This window comes from Bos grunniens, chromosome 28 (assembly GCF_055505025.1).
Source record: "Bos grunniens cultivar Pamir isolate PY7600 chromosome 28, Bosgru_T2T1.0, whole genome shotgun sequence".
Classification (NCBI taxonomy): domain Eukaryota; kingdom Metazoa; phylum Chordata; class Mammalia; order Artiodactyla; family Bovidae; genus Bos; species Bos grunniens.
The window spans coordinates 18,151,472-18,165,264 of record NC_141192.1 but is presented as its reverse complement, the minus strand read 5'-3'; the positions used below and the strand labels follow the sequence as shown (position 1 = coordinate 18,165,264).

Here is a 13,793-nt window from a genome sequence, read left to right as displayed (position 1 = left end):
CTGCTCCCTGGGGTCACTCTTCCTAATACAGCAATGGGCATCAGCTCTTGGCCTCAGGCTTTGCTTTCTAGGAACCCAGACACGACAACAGTCATCTTCTTCAAAGGGTGTTAGAGGATGGAGGGAACAGAAATGGCCACTGAACTGAGAAGAAAGGCGTCTTGAGACAGAAAAACGAGGCAGGCAGCTCCATCTCATCAACGGATCTGTTATCACAGGATAACTTACTCTCAAGATTCAGGAATGGGTAACTTGTCTCGTGGGGGCAGGTCTTTATCATTGTTTGGGGACTAATAGGGCATAGCGGTCACCTGGTCCAGATGATTATTAAACAGCATTTATTAACTACCAAGTCCTTGCAGACAGAGAAGTGATTTACTGCGCAGAACAGGCTGGGGTAGGGTCAGTGGAAGGACAGGAGGAACTCAACAGGCCCAAGACGGCGTCAGTTACGCTAACAGCCTTACAGACGGTCTGTGTGAAGGTGAAATAAGCTCATTAAGTCAGGTGCTTAGACCAGGGTCCGGCACCAGTGGGCTTCTGTCTTACCACCACCCTCCTTCTCCCTCTTCCTCCACAGCCAATCAGGCAGGAGGCCCTCTCAGTCCATCTGCTCATCAAATCCTGACTAGGCCCACCAGCCCATCCCCGCGGCCACTAGCTGTCCAGGCCACCGCCTGCTCCTTGCCTGGATGCCGAGCGGCTTTCCCCCGCCAAACGCTTGTCACTGCAGCCATGGTGACCTTCCCAAGGGACAAATCTGCCGCTGTTCTACTTGAAAGCTTGCCATTTCTCCCCATGACTCCTTAAAGAAGATGCAAGCTCCAAATCTAATTCCAAAAGGGAACATGCACTCCTACGCTCACAACAGCACTAGTCACAATAGCCAAGACGTGGAAACAACCTCCATCGACGGGGACTGGATAAGGAAGATGCGAGGCAGACATACAAGGGGGTACTATCGGCCACACCAAACAATGAAATAATGCCATTCACAGCAACAGGGATGGACCCAGAGAGGCTCATACTAAGACGTAAATCAGAGACAAATACCATGTATCACTTCTCTGTAGAATCCAAAATATGATCCAAGTGAACTCATTTACAAAGCAGAAACAGACTCACAGACTTACAAAACAAACTTACAGTTCCCAAAGGGGAAAGCAAGGGTTGGCGGGAGGGATGAGGTAGTAGTCTGAAATTAACAGATACTACTATAAATAAAACAGATAAGTTTTAAGGATTTACTGGCAGAGGGAACTATATTCAATATCTTGCAGTGAACTATAATGGAAAAGGATATGAAAAAGAACATGTGTGTGTGTGTGTATATATATATATCACTGAATCACTTGGCTGTACACCAGACTCTAACACAACATTGTTAATCAACTATACTTCAATTAAAAAAAAAAAAAAGAAGGTGCAAACTCCATTGTGTGGGGAGACTCGAGACTCTCCCCACTGACCATGCCCACCCCATCTGGGCTCCTGGACACTTTCCCTTCCCCTCTCAGCTCTTCCCTCGCTTGGTCTCTGCCTGGAAGACTGTGTATCCCATTCCCCTCCTCATCTGCCTGATATCAAGTACCAGGAGACACAGGGAGACTTCTGTTGAACTTTTTATTGAAGAAGTTTTCAAACACATATAAAATAAAGCGACTATTGTAAGGAAGCAGCTTCAACAGTTGTCAACACATGGCCAATCATGTTTCATCTCTGCTCCCATCCACTCCTTCCTCCTCTTCAGATATTTGACTCTTTGCGACCCATGGACTGTAGCCCACCAAGCTCCTCCGTCCATGGGATTCTCCAGCCAAGAATACTGGAGTGGGCTGCCATTTCCTTCTTCAGGGGATCTTCCCAACCCAGGGATCAAACCCAGGTCTCCCACATTGCAGGCAGATGCTTTAACCTCTGAGCCACCAGGGAAGCCCTAGATATTTGGGAGGAAATTTCATCTGTTACTATTTCACTATGTAACTCTATAAGAACTCTTTTTTACAAAAATAGTACCACAATACTACTATCCCATCTTCACAATTTAACAATAGTTCCTGAAATCACCAAAGATGCCGTCAGAGTTTACATTTCACCAATTATTTTATGCATTTCTTAGGAAGACTGAATCAGGATCCAAATGAATCCCATATACTGTGTTTGATTCATATGGATTTAGGTTGCTTTTTTTCCTTCAATTTATTTTAATTTATAAGTTTCCTATCCATCTCTTATTTTTCTCTTTACAATTTTCACTTAGTTGTTGTTGGAAGACTTGTGTCTTTTATCTGCAGAATTTCCCACAGTCTGGATTGTGTCGGTCTTGAGGGCATCATTCTAATCCTGTTTCTTTGTCACTGTATTTCCTTAAATTGGTAGTTAGATTATAGGCTTTATCAGATCCATATTCATTTCTCCTTCCCCTCCCTCTCCTCTTGCTCCCTCTTCTGCTTCTTTTTCTGGACAATTCTATTTAATATTTGATATTTCATTCTTCCATCAGGGCATGCACAATGTCTGATGATATTTCTTTTTGCGTTATTACCAGTCACAGATGATCAATGCCTGGATCCATTAACTCATTGAAAGTGAAAATGAAAGTCACTCAGATGTATCTGACTCTTTGCGACCCCATGGACTATAACCTGCCGGGCTCCTCTGTCCATGGGGATTCTTCAGGCAAGAATACTAGAGTGGGTTGCCATTCTACAGAGGATCTTCCAAACCCAGGGACTGAACCCAGGTCTCCCGCACTGCAGGCAGATTCTTTTCTGTCTGAGCCACCAGGGAAGCCCAAGAATACTGGAATGGGTAGCCTATCCCTTCTCAAGGGGATCTTCCCAATCCAGGGATCAAAATGGGGCCTCCTGCATTGCAGGCAGCCAGATGAGCAACCGTTTTTTACCAGCTGAGCTACCAGGGAAGCCCATTAACTCATTAGGGATGCAAAATGGTGATATTTAACTCCATGATTCCTTATTTGATTATTAACTGGCAAGACAATATCAATGATTCTCTAGTGTTTTTGGTTTTTTGAAGCCTGGATTATCCAGAAAGAGCTCAAGGGAACAAAATTTCTTGGGTTCTTCCATGTTCATAACAGTTCAGCTTTTATATTGAAGGTCAATTTCACTCAGTATAAAAATCTTTTGTTCATATTTCCTGAAATATGTCATTATATTGTCCTGTAACATAAAGTATTACTGTTGAAAAGTCAGATGACAATTTGTTTTTCTTTCCTTTTTAAGTGATTTGGTCTTTTTGCCTGTATTCTAATTTTTTTTTTTTCCCCTTTAAAGCCCTAGATATAAGTCTCAGGGTTGATTTGCCCAGGCATATGGTATGCTTCTTCTGTATGAAATTTCAGGCCAGGCTCTCTGCAAGGAACATTTCCTTGAGTTATAGATTTCTGTATTTGTTCTGTCCCATTGCTTTGCTTTCCTTCAGGGATCTTCATTAACTCCTATTGCATGAATGCTGACTTCCTTTTCTGTATTTTCTCTGCTCTATCACTCTCAAATCTTTTTTTATCTCTTTATCTCTCTTTTGAAATGCCTTCCTTCTATCTTGGTTTTCTTTGAAAAATATTCTCTATTATGGTTATTTTCTCTTCTATTCTTTTCATCTTCATTTACGAAACGGATTCTTGTTCTTTTATATTTATTTTCTGACTTTATCATCATCCTTTTCAAAACATCTTTCCCTAATCACCTGACTTCTGAGCTCATCTATTGTTACTTTATGTTTTAATTTCATAATTTCTATCATTTAAATTTTTTCTCTAATTTTTTGGAAATATGAAGTTTTCCCCTCCTTTGTGGACATGTTTTTCTGACATGTGCCTTTACTAATTGTAGAATATGTTATTTTACAATTCATTGTTCTTTTTCTCATAATTTTACTCAGGATCCAACCTTAATGGCTTCCTGATGCTCCTTTTTAAAGTAAAAGGAATTTTCTAGTACTTTTAGGAGACATGCAGTGAGTAAGGTTATTTTTCTAGCTTCATGGATCTTTAGCTCCTCATTCTGTTGAGTTTACAAAGTGACTGTTCCGACGAGTACTGCAAAACAAATCGCCCCAAACTTAGTGTAGAACATAACCCCTTTCCTGTGTTCATGGATTCTGTGGGTCAGACATTCACAAAGAGAGCAGTGAAGAAGGCACGTCTAACATCATGATGCCTGGGGCCCCGGCTGGAAGACATCTCTTCATTCACCTACCTGGTGCTGTCTGCCAGCTGTCTGCTAGAATACCTACCTGTGATCTCCTCATGTGGCTCGTTGGGCTTCCTCACAACCTGGTGGCTGATTTCCAAGAGTGAACATTTTAAGAAAGAAGTGGACATGCATGGCATTTGAGCAGTCTTGGAAGCCACACAGCCTCTACCTCTGTCGGTCAAGTCAGTCACAGAGTTCCAGTCAGGTACATAGGTCCCACCATTTAAAGGGACAAAAGTCAAGGCCACATTGTAAAAAGGGCATGTGGGATGAGATGACTTTTGCAGTCATCTTTGGAAAATAAAATCTGCCTCAGTAATTACATACATAAATGTGTGTATAACACATATGCATGCACACACACACACACACACGTTTGTACTCCTTGAGACCCCCTGATCCTCCAGCCTCCAACCCCATTTTTGTCTGGAGTTTTTCTTTCTTTGTCCCTAGTGTTCCTGTCCTGATTAGTTTGGATTCTACTCTCCAAGTCCCAGTGTGGGACTTTGTCATTAAAGAGGGCTTCAGCCTATTAGTTTTAAGAGTGTAAAGGGGAGGCAAAAATGAGTTTATGGGACCCAGATGGTTCTCAGCATCATCAGATATCACTGCACAGCAGTCCCCTGGCACTCATATGCAAACTGGAAGTATTGCATATGAGAAGTATTTTCTAGTTTCAGCTGCTTTTGAATTGGCCTGCGATTGAATACAAGTTGGTGATGTGAGAATTCAACTGTTCTCAGGACCATCAGAAGCCCAGGTGTCTTCCTTCTGCTTTCGCCTTCACAGAAACCAGTATCATGTAAGTCTAGTTAACAGTGGTTTGTCCCCACGCAATCAGTGTTTTGAGCTTATGGGTTATGTCACCTAGCTTTGCTGTAGAAGTTGTCTGTGACTCTTCTGCTTTCTTTATTCTAGTTGCTTTTCTACAGGTGGGGGACAGGAAGGGTGGCATATGAGTCTTTAGGCCTGTCATAACAAAATACCACAGGCTGGGTGGTTCAATCAACAGAAATGTATTTCCCACAGTTTTGGAGGCTAGAAGTATGAGATCCCGGTGCTGTCAGGGTTGGTTTCAGTGACACCTTTCCTCCTGGCTTATACACAGCCACCTTCTCTCTGTCTTCACATGGCCTCTCCTCTGTGAGCACATGGAGAGACAGAGAGTGATCTTGCGTGTCTCCTCCTCTTCCAAAGACACCACTCCTGCTAGATTAGGCCCCTTATGAACTCATTGAACCTTAATTATATACTTTAAGGCCCTATCTCCAAGTACAGCCGCTTTGGGGGTGAGAGCTTCAACATGTGGATTTCAGGGGGACAGGGTTCAGTCAGTAACAGGGAGCACTTGGAGAGAGGCTAGCACCGCATTCTGCTGTCTTCCCAGAACGAGAGAGGTTCTGGATGCAGTCCGTACAGGCCAGTGACCCAGGGCAGGAAGTGCAGCGGAGAAGGGTGGGGAGTGCTCTGGGGGTGAAGGGAAGATGCCATCAAGCACTTGACAAAGGTCCCCCATGGCTGGGCTCCTGCCTCCATCGAGCAGCTCCTTGGTTTTCTTACACACACCGTTCTGCTCCTGAGTCTCCGTGCCTTTGTGCTCACAGTCGTGACTGCCTGCAATGCCTTTCCTCGCTTCCCTGTCACTTGTCTCCAGTTCAACCAAGAGCTCCTATTTTATCTTATCCTTTAGAATTTATCTTGAATTTATCTTGAGCACCTCCTTCTCCAGAAAGTCTGCCCAGATGTCTAGCTGGCTGCAGGGACCCACCGTCTCCATGGTCCCAGACTGCGCCTGCATGCACACACACGTGCACACACATACCGCTCCTCATTGCACTTCCCTCACTGCAGTGTAATTGTGTCTTTATGAGCACCTCCACCACTAGACTGTTAAGCCTCCTGAGGGCAAGGCCTGTGTCTTGTCACCTGCAGCAGACTGGATCCCTGCTCTCAATGCATTCCCCTCATCACAGAACTCACTCTCTATGCCATCACCATGGCTTCATGGTGGATAAACAGACTTCTCTACCTTTATACTCTGGGGTTGGGCATGGGATTTGTTCTGGCGAGTGATGTTGGCAGAAGCTTTAAATGTGCTCAGGCGGTTTGTTTTGTCGCCTGTGTTCCTGTGATCTCCTTGAGAAAAACGTGCCCCAGGCTGGCCACTGGTTCATGTGGAATATGGGGATATGAAGAGCAGACCAAGCCCAGCCAACCTGTGGTCTGAAACAGAAACCCCTGCTGACTCCCCCTACCCCAGTGCACCTAGGAAAGAGAAAGATAATACCTCTTGTTGGGATTTGGAGGATGTTTGTTTTGCAGCATTACTGCAGCAACAGCTGACAAAAACAACATTCATCCTAGTGTTCCAAGCCCGGCACAATCATGGACCAAAAGACGTTTGCTGAGTAAAGACGCAAATACATCCTTTGATCCAATACCTTTGCAGTGAGTTGGTTCTAATCACCTCCCCTGCTGAGACCTCTTGTATCTCTTCTTTGCAAAGGGGATAATGACGGTTTCTTTGTAGGACTGCTGTGAGGATTCAATAAAATAACCTAGGTACAGCTGCTGGCACTTTTTGCCCAATAAGTGCCATTTTTCTTCCTCCTTCTTCACTCCTTGACATCTTTAAATGAGCTCTTAAGGTAAAATGATGGGGGCCCAGGGAGCTGAGCGGGGAGAGGGAAAAACTTACTCTAGGTGCAAGGGCCTCGGGCCCTTTAACTCCAGTGGGGGAAGCCTCTTCTTATCCTTCCCCTTCCTCTCTTCCTTTGCCCACAGGGTTCTCCCCTGAGTCACTGCCAATCACCTCTTCCTGGCCCAGAGAAGAGGAGATGTCTCAGATCCCAAGAGTGGCTCGGCAATTCCTTGGCAGCATGTGGCTGGGCTCCCTTAAGAGGTTGAGAAGCTTACACTTCCTCTCTCTTGGACGGCAGCTGCTACATAAGAGACCTGACTACTCTGAAAGCACCATGCTGGGAGGAAGCCAGGCCAGCCATGTGGGGAGAGAAAGGCCACACCGAGGAGCACTAAAGCGCCACACGTAGGAGTGAAGCCTCTTGGACTTTCCAGCCCAGCGCAGCTCACCTGTCAGCTGAACACAGCAGAGTGAGCCGCCTCGGCCGATGCCAGGTGGAGCGAGAGCCCAGTTTCCCACAAGACAGGGAGAACGTTTCTGTTGTTTTAAGTCATTAAGTTTTGAGGTGGTTTGTTACACAACAGATAAATTAATAAATAAATGAAACTCTCTATATATAATATATATGCTATATATAATTACATACAATGCACATTTTTATTATTATTCCTGAACCTTTGAGAGGAAGTGGTAGAATGACCTTGAATATTTCTGTGTGTATCTCTAATGAATCAAGTATCATTTTACAAAACAGTACAGTTATCAAATATTGACACATTATTATTATTCACTCAGTCCCTATTTATATTGGGTCAATGGTCAAAATAATGTCTTTCATGTTGATTTTTTTTTCAGTTCCAGAATCCAGTTCAAGATTAGACATTACATTTAGTAGCTGTATTACCTGTAAGTAGGTGCATAACAAGTCACCCCAAAACTTAACATCTCACCGTTTCTGTCGGTCAAGAATCTGGATGTGGCCTCACTGGGCTATTTGGCTCAAGGCTTCAGCTGAGGTGTTATCCAAGGCTGCAGTGATCCTAAGATACAACTGGGACAGGATCTGCTTCCAGGCTCACTCAGGGATTGCTGGCAGGATTCAGTCTACTGGCCTGAGGGCCTCAGTCTCTTAAAACACTGGCCTCTCCACTGGGTAATCTCACAATTTGGCGATTTGCTTCATCACACCAAGGAAGCTGAGAAGAACGAGAGAAAGAATGCAGAAGTCACAGCCTTTTGTAATCTAAACACATTCTTCCGGATTCTCAGACGTGATATTCCATCACCTTTGCTGTACTCTGTTCATTAGAAGCAAGTCATCAACATGTAAGCAACCTAAGTGTCCATCAACAGGTGAATGGATAGGACTTCCCAGGTGGTCCAGCGGTTAAGAATCCACCTGCCAAAGCAGGGGACATGGGTTCCATCCCTGGTCTGGGAAGACTCCCCAGGCCATGGGGCAACCAAGCCTGTGTGCCACAACTACTGAGCCCAAACTACTGAAACCCGTGCACCCTAGAGCCCATGCTCTACAACAAGAAAAGCCACTGCAATGAGAAGCCTGCATACTCGAGGGTAGCTCCAGCCTGTCCCAACTAGAGAAAGCCTGCATTCAGCAACAAAGACCCAGCACAGCCAAAAATAAATAAATAAAATTAAAAAAATAAAACAGATGAACGGATAAAAAGACATGATGTATTTATACAATGTAATATTAGCCTTAAAAAGAATGAAATATTGCCATTTGCAGTAACATGGATGAACCTAGAGAGTACCACACTAAGTGAAGTCAGAAAGACAAATATTATATCATTTACATGTGGAATCTAAAAATATATATATCTAAAAAATGAAATGATTGACAAGCATAAACAAACTCACAGGCACAGAAAACAAATTTATGGTTACCAAAGGGGAAAGACGGTGGGGTGGCAGGGATAGATAACTTAGGGATTAACAGATTCACCCCACTATACATAAAATAGATAAACAGCAAGGATTTACTGTATAGTTCAGGGAACTATATTCAGTGTCTTATAACAACCTATAATGGAAAAGAATCTGGGAAAAAAAAAAACTGAATCACTTTGCTGTATACCTGAAATGAACACAATATTGTAAATCAACTATATTTCAATAAAAAAAGAAAAAAAGAAGCAAGTCACCAGACCCAGGCACATTCAAGGCGAGGTGATGATACATAAGACACAAAAGAGGGGGTTATAACTGGAGACCACCTTAGAAGCCTGCCTGCTGGCTTAGAAGCCAACCTGGAATGGTTTCGCAGCCTTTTCCTTTATCTTTCATGTCACTGACATTTTAAATATTGCAGGCTAATTGTTTTTTGCAAATGTCTCTCAGTCTGGATTTGTTTGCTGGTTCCTCACGATGAGACTCGAGTGATGTATGTGGTTCTGGGGGCAGGAATACTGTACACGTTGTCCTTCCCTCCCGTCCATCATATCAGGAGACACATGATGTCGCTGGGTCCCATTATTAGTGACCTCAGCTTGTGTCAATGTTGATGAAAAAATTAATCAGCAGTCAATCTAAGAAAGAAGTGGAACATTTTATGTGAGCTAACCTGAGAATTATAATCTGGGAGACAATCTTTCTAAGAGCTCTGAGAACTGTTTGGAACTCTTTGGGACTCTCTGGGGAGGCCAGTATATATGTGAGTTTGGCAAGGGGGTCCACAGCAACCAAGCCCACGTTGTGGTAGAAGGTTACTATTATTCGGAGGAACAGAGATCTTAGTTCATGGCTTTAGTGCTTTTCCAAGTATGGGAAGATGCAAGAATCTGAGTTTATAAAATTTTTCCTGAACATATCCAGTTATCTGAGGACCAGTTCTATCAGTTTCCCTAGAGGCACAAAGTGCCTCATCCGGATCCCTGAACCCATTTCAACACATACTGTAGGTCAACAACTGCAGTCAATAACAGCTTGATTCCTGTAGAACTGGGTGGTAGGTAACATTTTTTATAACATTCTTAATCCCCTCTCTTTCAGTCTTAATTTCGACCAAAGTTTGGGAGGCATTTCATGACCAATGTGTCCCATAGCCTTAAGGATGCTCTTTCTCAAGTCAGATGAAGATTTCATTGATAAGCCACTCTCTGTGCTCTTACCCTGTTAAGAGCAACCAAAAGCCTCTGGACTGCCTTTCTTACTAATCTGCTATGGTTCAGGAAACAGTTCCCTTTTATTGCTTCCTCCCATATCTAGAGTTAACACTATTACCATCATGATCTTATAGGACTATGCTGCTGCTGCTGCTGCTAAGTCGCTTTAGTCGTGTCCGACTCTGTGCGACCCCATAGACAGCAGCCCACCAGGCTCCCCCATCCCTGGGATTCTCCAGGCAAGAACACTGGAGTGGGTTGCCATTTCCTTCTCCAATGCATGAAAGTGAAAAGTCAAAGTGAAGTCGCTCAGTCGTGTCCAACTCTCAGCGACCCCACAGACTGCAGCCCATCAGGCTCCTCTGTCCATGGGATTTTCCAGGCAAGAGTACTGGAGTGGGGTGCCATTGCCTTCTCCTATATATTTGGTCAACTGTTTCAAATTGCCTAGTCACCATTATCTTTATCAGAGGCTCAGTCACACATTTGGAAATGCAAGAAACAATAATCTTGTAAAAGAATCTTGTAAAATAGGCAGAATACAAGTAATACAGCTAGTAATATTAATAAGGTCAGAAATAAGTATTTTAGCTAAGAACTTCCCTTAGATGTGGCTGGTATCTCCCCAGGTCATCTGACCAGTCTGTTCTGCACAACTCAACATCTTTAAAGGAAATGATATATTGACATTTTAAGAACAAGTTCACCAAAGATATCTGCACATACAAAGCGAGTGGTGGATCACAGTGACCCTTTACAGGATTGAGAAAAGAAAGATGCCTGTTAAGGAGTTACGTGACTAGTGTCACAAGGAGAAAAATGGATCTTTCTGGTTAAGCAGGTATTTCTGCCACTGTCAAGGTCTAGTTAACATGCAATGCAGATGTACAAAGTGTGCTGGAGGGAAGAGAGGAAGTGAAAGAGCAGAGAAAACTTTGTTTAAATTTTTCTTGTCTTTTAAAGTGTGAATTTTTAGAATTTTTTATTTCACTTGTTTTTTAAGTGTGAATTTTTATTTCATCCATCGGATCACTTGGTTAAAATGGTGCTCAGGCTCCCACAATCTTAACTACCCTGCAATTCTGCCTCTGGCCTGGAAAGTTCTTTCAATTTTTCAAACATCATTAAAAAGAGAGAGAGAGACTAACTCTCTTAGCAGAGCAACTGTGGGGAGACATTAAGCCTGGAAACGATTTTAGGATGAAAATTCTCAGTGTCCTGGATCAGATCCTCATTCTTTATCTCTGCCTTTTGCACCCAAGACACCCTCACTGAAGGCCCAAGTGGTGGCTGGCGTGCTTGAGGAGTGAATACTCGTTCACACCTATGTTTCTTTCAATTGCTGGTCCCTTTACCTAGGAAGCCCTAGCTCATCGCTACCTTCTTTCCCACCTGCAGAACTTCCACTCATCTCTTAAGCCCAGGCCTGCAGTCTTCAGCTCCAGGAATAAGGCCGTCACGCTGCAGAGTCCCAGGGGCCAAGTCACACCATGTTCCACGACGAGCCTGATCCCCCCGGAGCTGTGCGAGCCTGTGCTCTTGTTCTGGAGACCTCTGTCCCCACCCCCAGCCTCAGCTCACACAGCATGTGGACTGATCAGTGCTTGTTTACATGTAGGTCTGTCTCCTCTAATCAGAAGGCGAGCCTAGGCTTGTTCACCTCTCTGGGCCCCATATCCAGTATGTGCTCAACAGCAATTGCTCAGTGACCACTCGGGCGCACCCTCTTCACCCCTGACCAACATCGGTAGCAAAGAATTTCATTATCTATAATCTGGTAGTAACACAGTCTACGTTTCCACCTCTGTATCCACTGGGGCCATCACAACGTTCTGGCAATAAAATTCCAGACTCTGCAGGTCCCACAGGAAGGCCTTCCTTTATAAGAACAGCAGGTGCAGTTAAACATAGCTTTTTGACAGATTTGTGGGGTTGAAATGGAGACTCTCACCTCTGAGAAAAGAGATAGGGTCTGGAGAAACCTATATGCCATGATACCTACTCCGAAACAAGCTGGAGAGCCTGCAGACTGACTCAGGGGCAGAGGCCCAGCCTCTGTGATGTGAGGTGAGAGCAACAGAGGGAGCTGCAGAGGGAGGGGTTCCAGGAGCTAAAACAGGAAGTGAGCTGGGGTCTGATCCCCTCTCGAAGGTCACTGTTAGTAACACAGGGCTTCCCAGGTGACTCAGTGGTAAAGAATCCACCTGCCAATGCAGGAGACACAGTTTCGATCCCTGGGTGGGGAAGAGCCCCCTGGAGGAGGAAAGAGCAGAGGAGCCTGGCAGCCTACAGTCCATAGAGTCACAAAGAGTCAGATACGACTGAGCACGCACGCAGGTTAATAACATAAGGGAAGCGCCCAGTCGGATTTTTCTGCTATAAGAGATACCAAGGTCTCATCTCATAGCCTGGAACACTGCCCAGGACCCCTCCAGCTGCCAGTTGGTTGAGACTTTGGATGGTCTGGACCCAGGTAATGAACAGGGACCTCTGACTTCTTGCACCGGTGAGGACCCGTTCCCGGGAAGGCCTGGGTCATTCTCAGTCCTCTTTGGGTTTCTCATCTACACACATTGAGAATGACAGATGCCAAGTGCAGATTGAGGTTTTTGGTTTTTTGTTTGTGTTCCAACTCCAAGCCCATTACTACGCTAGCCTTGGACTCCAGGGGGCGCTGCACCACGCTCAGGAGGTACCACACTTGGTTAAATAACGATTACAGGTCACTGAAATAATAATCATTTAACCAAATGACAATAAAAGATTTCAAAAGCAGATAAAAAAAATTAATAACTTAAAAGCTTGGAAAGAAACTTAACAATCTGTTATCAACAGCAGCTCAACAGTCAAAAAAAAAGAAGTGTTCTCTTAATAGAAAAACCTAACTGAGGTTTTGCACCATCTTACCTTTAATGTTAAAATTCATTGACTCAATTAAACTAATTCTAATCTTAGTCTTGACTACACATAGAATTTCTTTTTAAGAACTTTTCCCTCTTGCAAAGCTTCCACAACTTTCTATACCCATATTAATCTGTCCCTTATTTTCTTTCCCATTTAGAAATAACCAGCTTTAGGACTAAATTTCCTTCTTTCTCTTAAAAAAATGCCTTTTCATTTCTTATACCTTCTTTTCCTTGCATACAAAGATGTTTTCCTTATTAAATTTTAGTTTTAATTTCATATATTAGAATTCTCAACTCTTAAAAAACTTAATTTCTAGTGAAAACTAAGAAATAAGCAATTATGAATTGTCTTTTACATTAACACTCTGTTGACTGGCAAACTTGTACATTAGTCAATAAATATATTGTTTAACTTAACAAAATTCTAAAGTTTCAAGGTACCAAATATCTGAAGAAACTGTTTTTAAGTAGACAGCCATAAAACATAACTATTCCTAAAGAGTTCTCCTTAAAAAAACTCATCTCATTTACATTTAATTTACTTTAAAAAAATTTCATCATACCAAGTTATTTTTCTTGCTGACAAATTTTGCAGCAGATCTTATTTGACTTCCAGTAAGCCTAGATACTATAAAAAATTTATGTCGATGGCTCCAAGGACATGTCTGATTAAACCAGCAAAAATTGACCTAAATGCCAAAGTTAATTTAATATTGAATATTTCCCAGCTCACATAAACCTGAAATTTCTTTGGTTTCCTTTATATTTCTGAGAATTTATGTAACGCTTAATTCCTTTTAAGCCAATTAAATAGAGCTCATTAATCTTGTTAATAAGGTCTGTAAATAGAGATACATCGTATGTATAAGGTACACACAGACATACAGACAGACACAACTAG

The 13,793-nt window shown here is 43.2% G+C and overlaps 1 long non-coding RNA gene across 1 annotated transcript in view; it reads right to left on the bottom strand.

Annotated features, from left to right (window-relative positions):
* Positions 1–1,609: 1,609 nt before the first annotated feature.
* The window catches only part of LOC147342942 (uncharacterized), a 46,371-nt gene continuing 34,187 nt past the window's right edge, over positions 1,610–13,793 (bottom strand). The window contains exons 3-4 of the long non-coding RNA XR_015156857.1: positions 7,812–8,057; positions 1,610–1,936 (exon numbers count right to left, since the gene is read on the bottom strand). This is a non-coding gene — a long non-coding RNA (uncharacterized LOC147342942). The remainder of the gene's footprint in view (positions 1,937–7,811; positions 8,058–13,793) is intronic.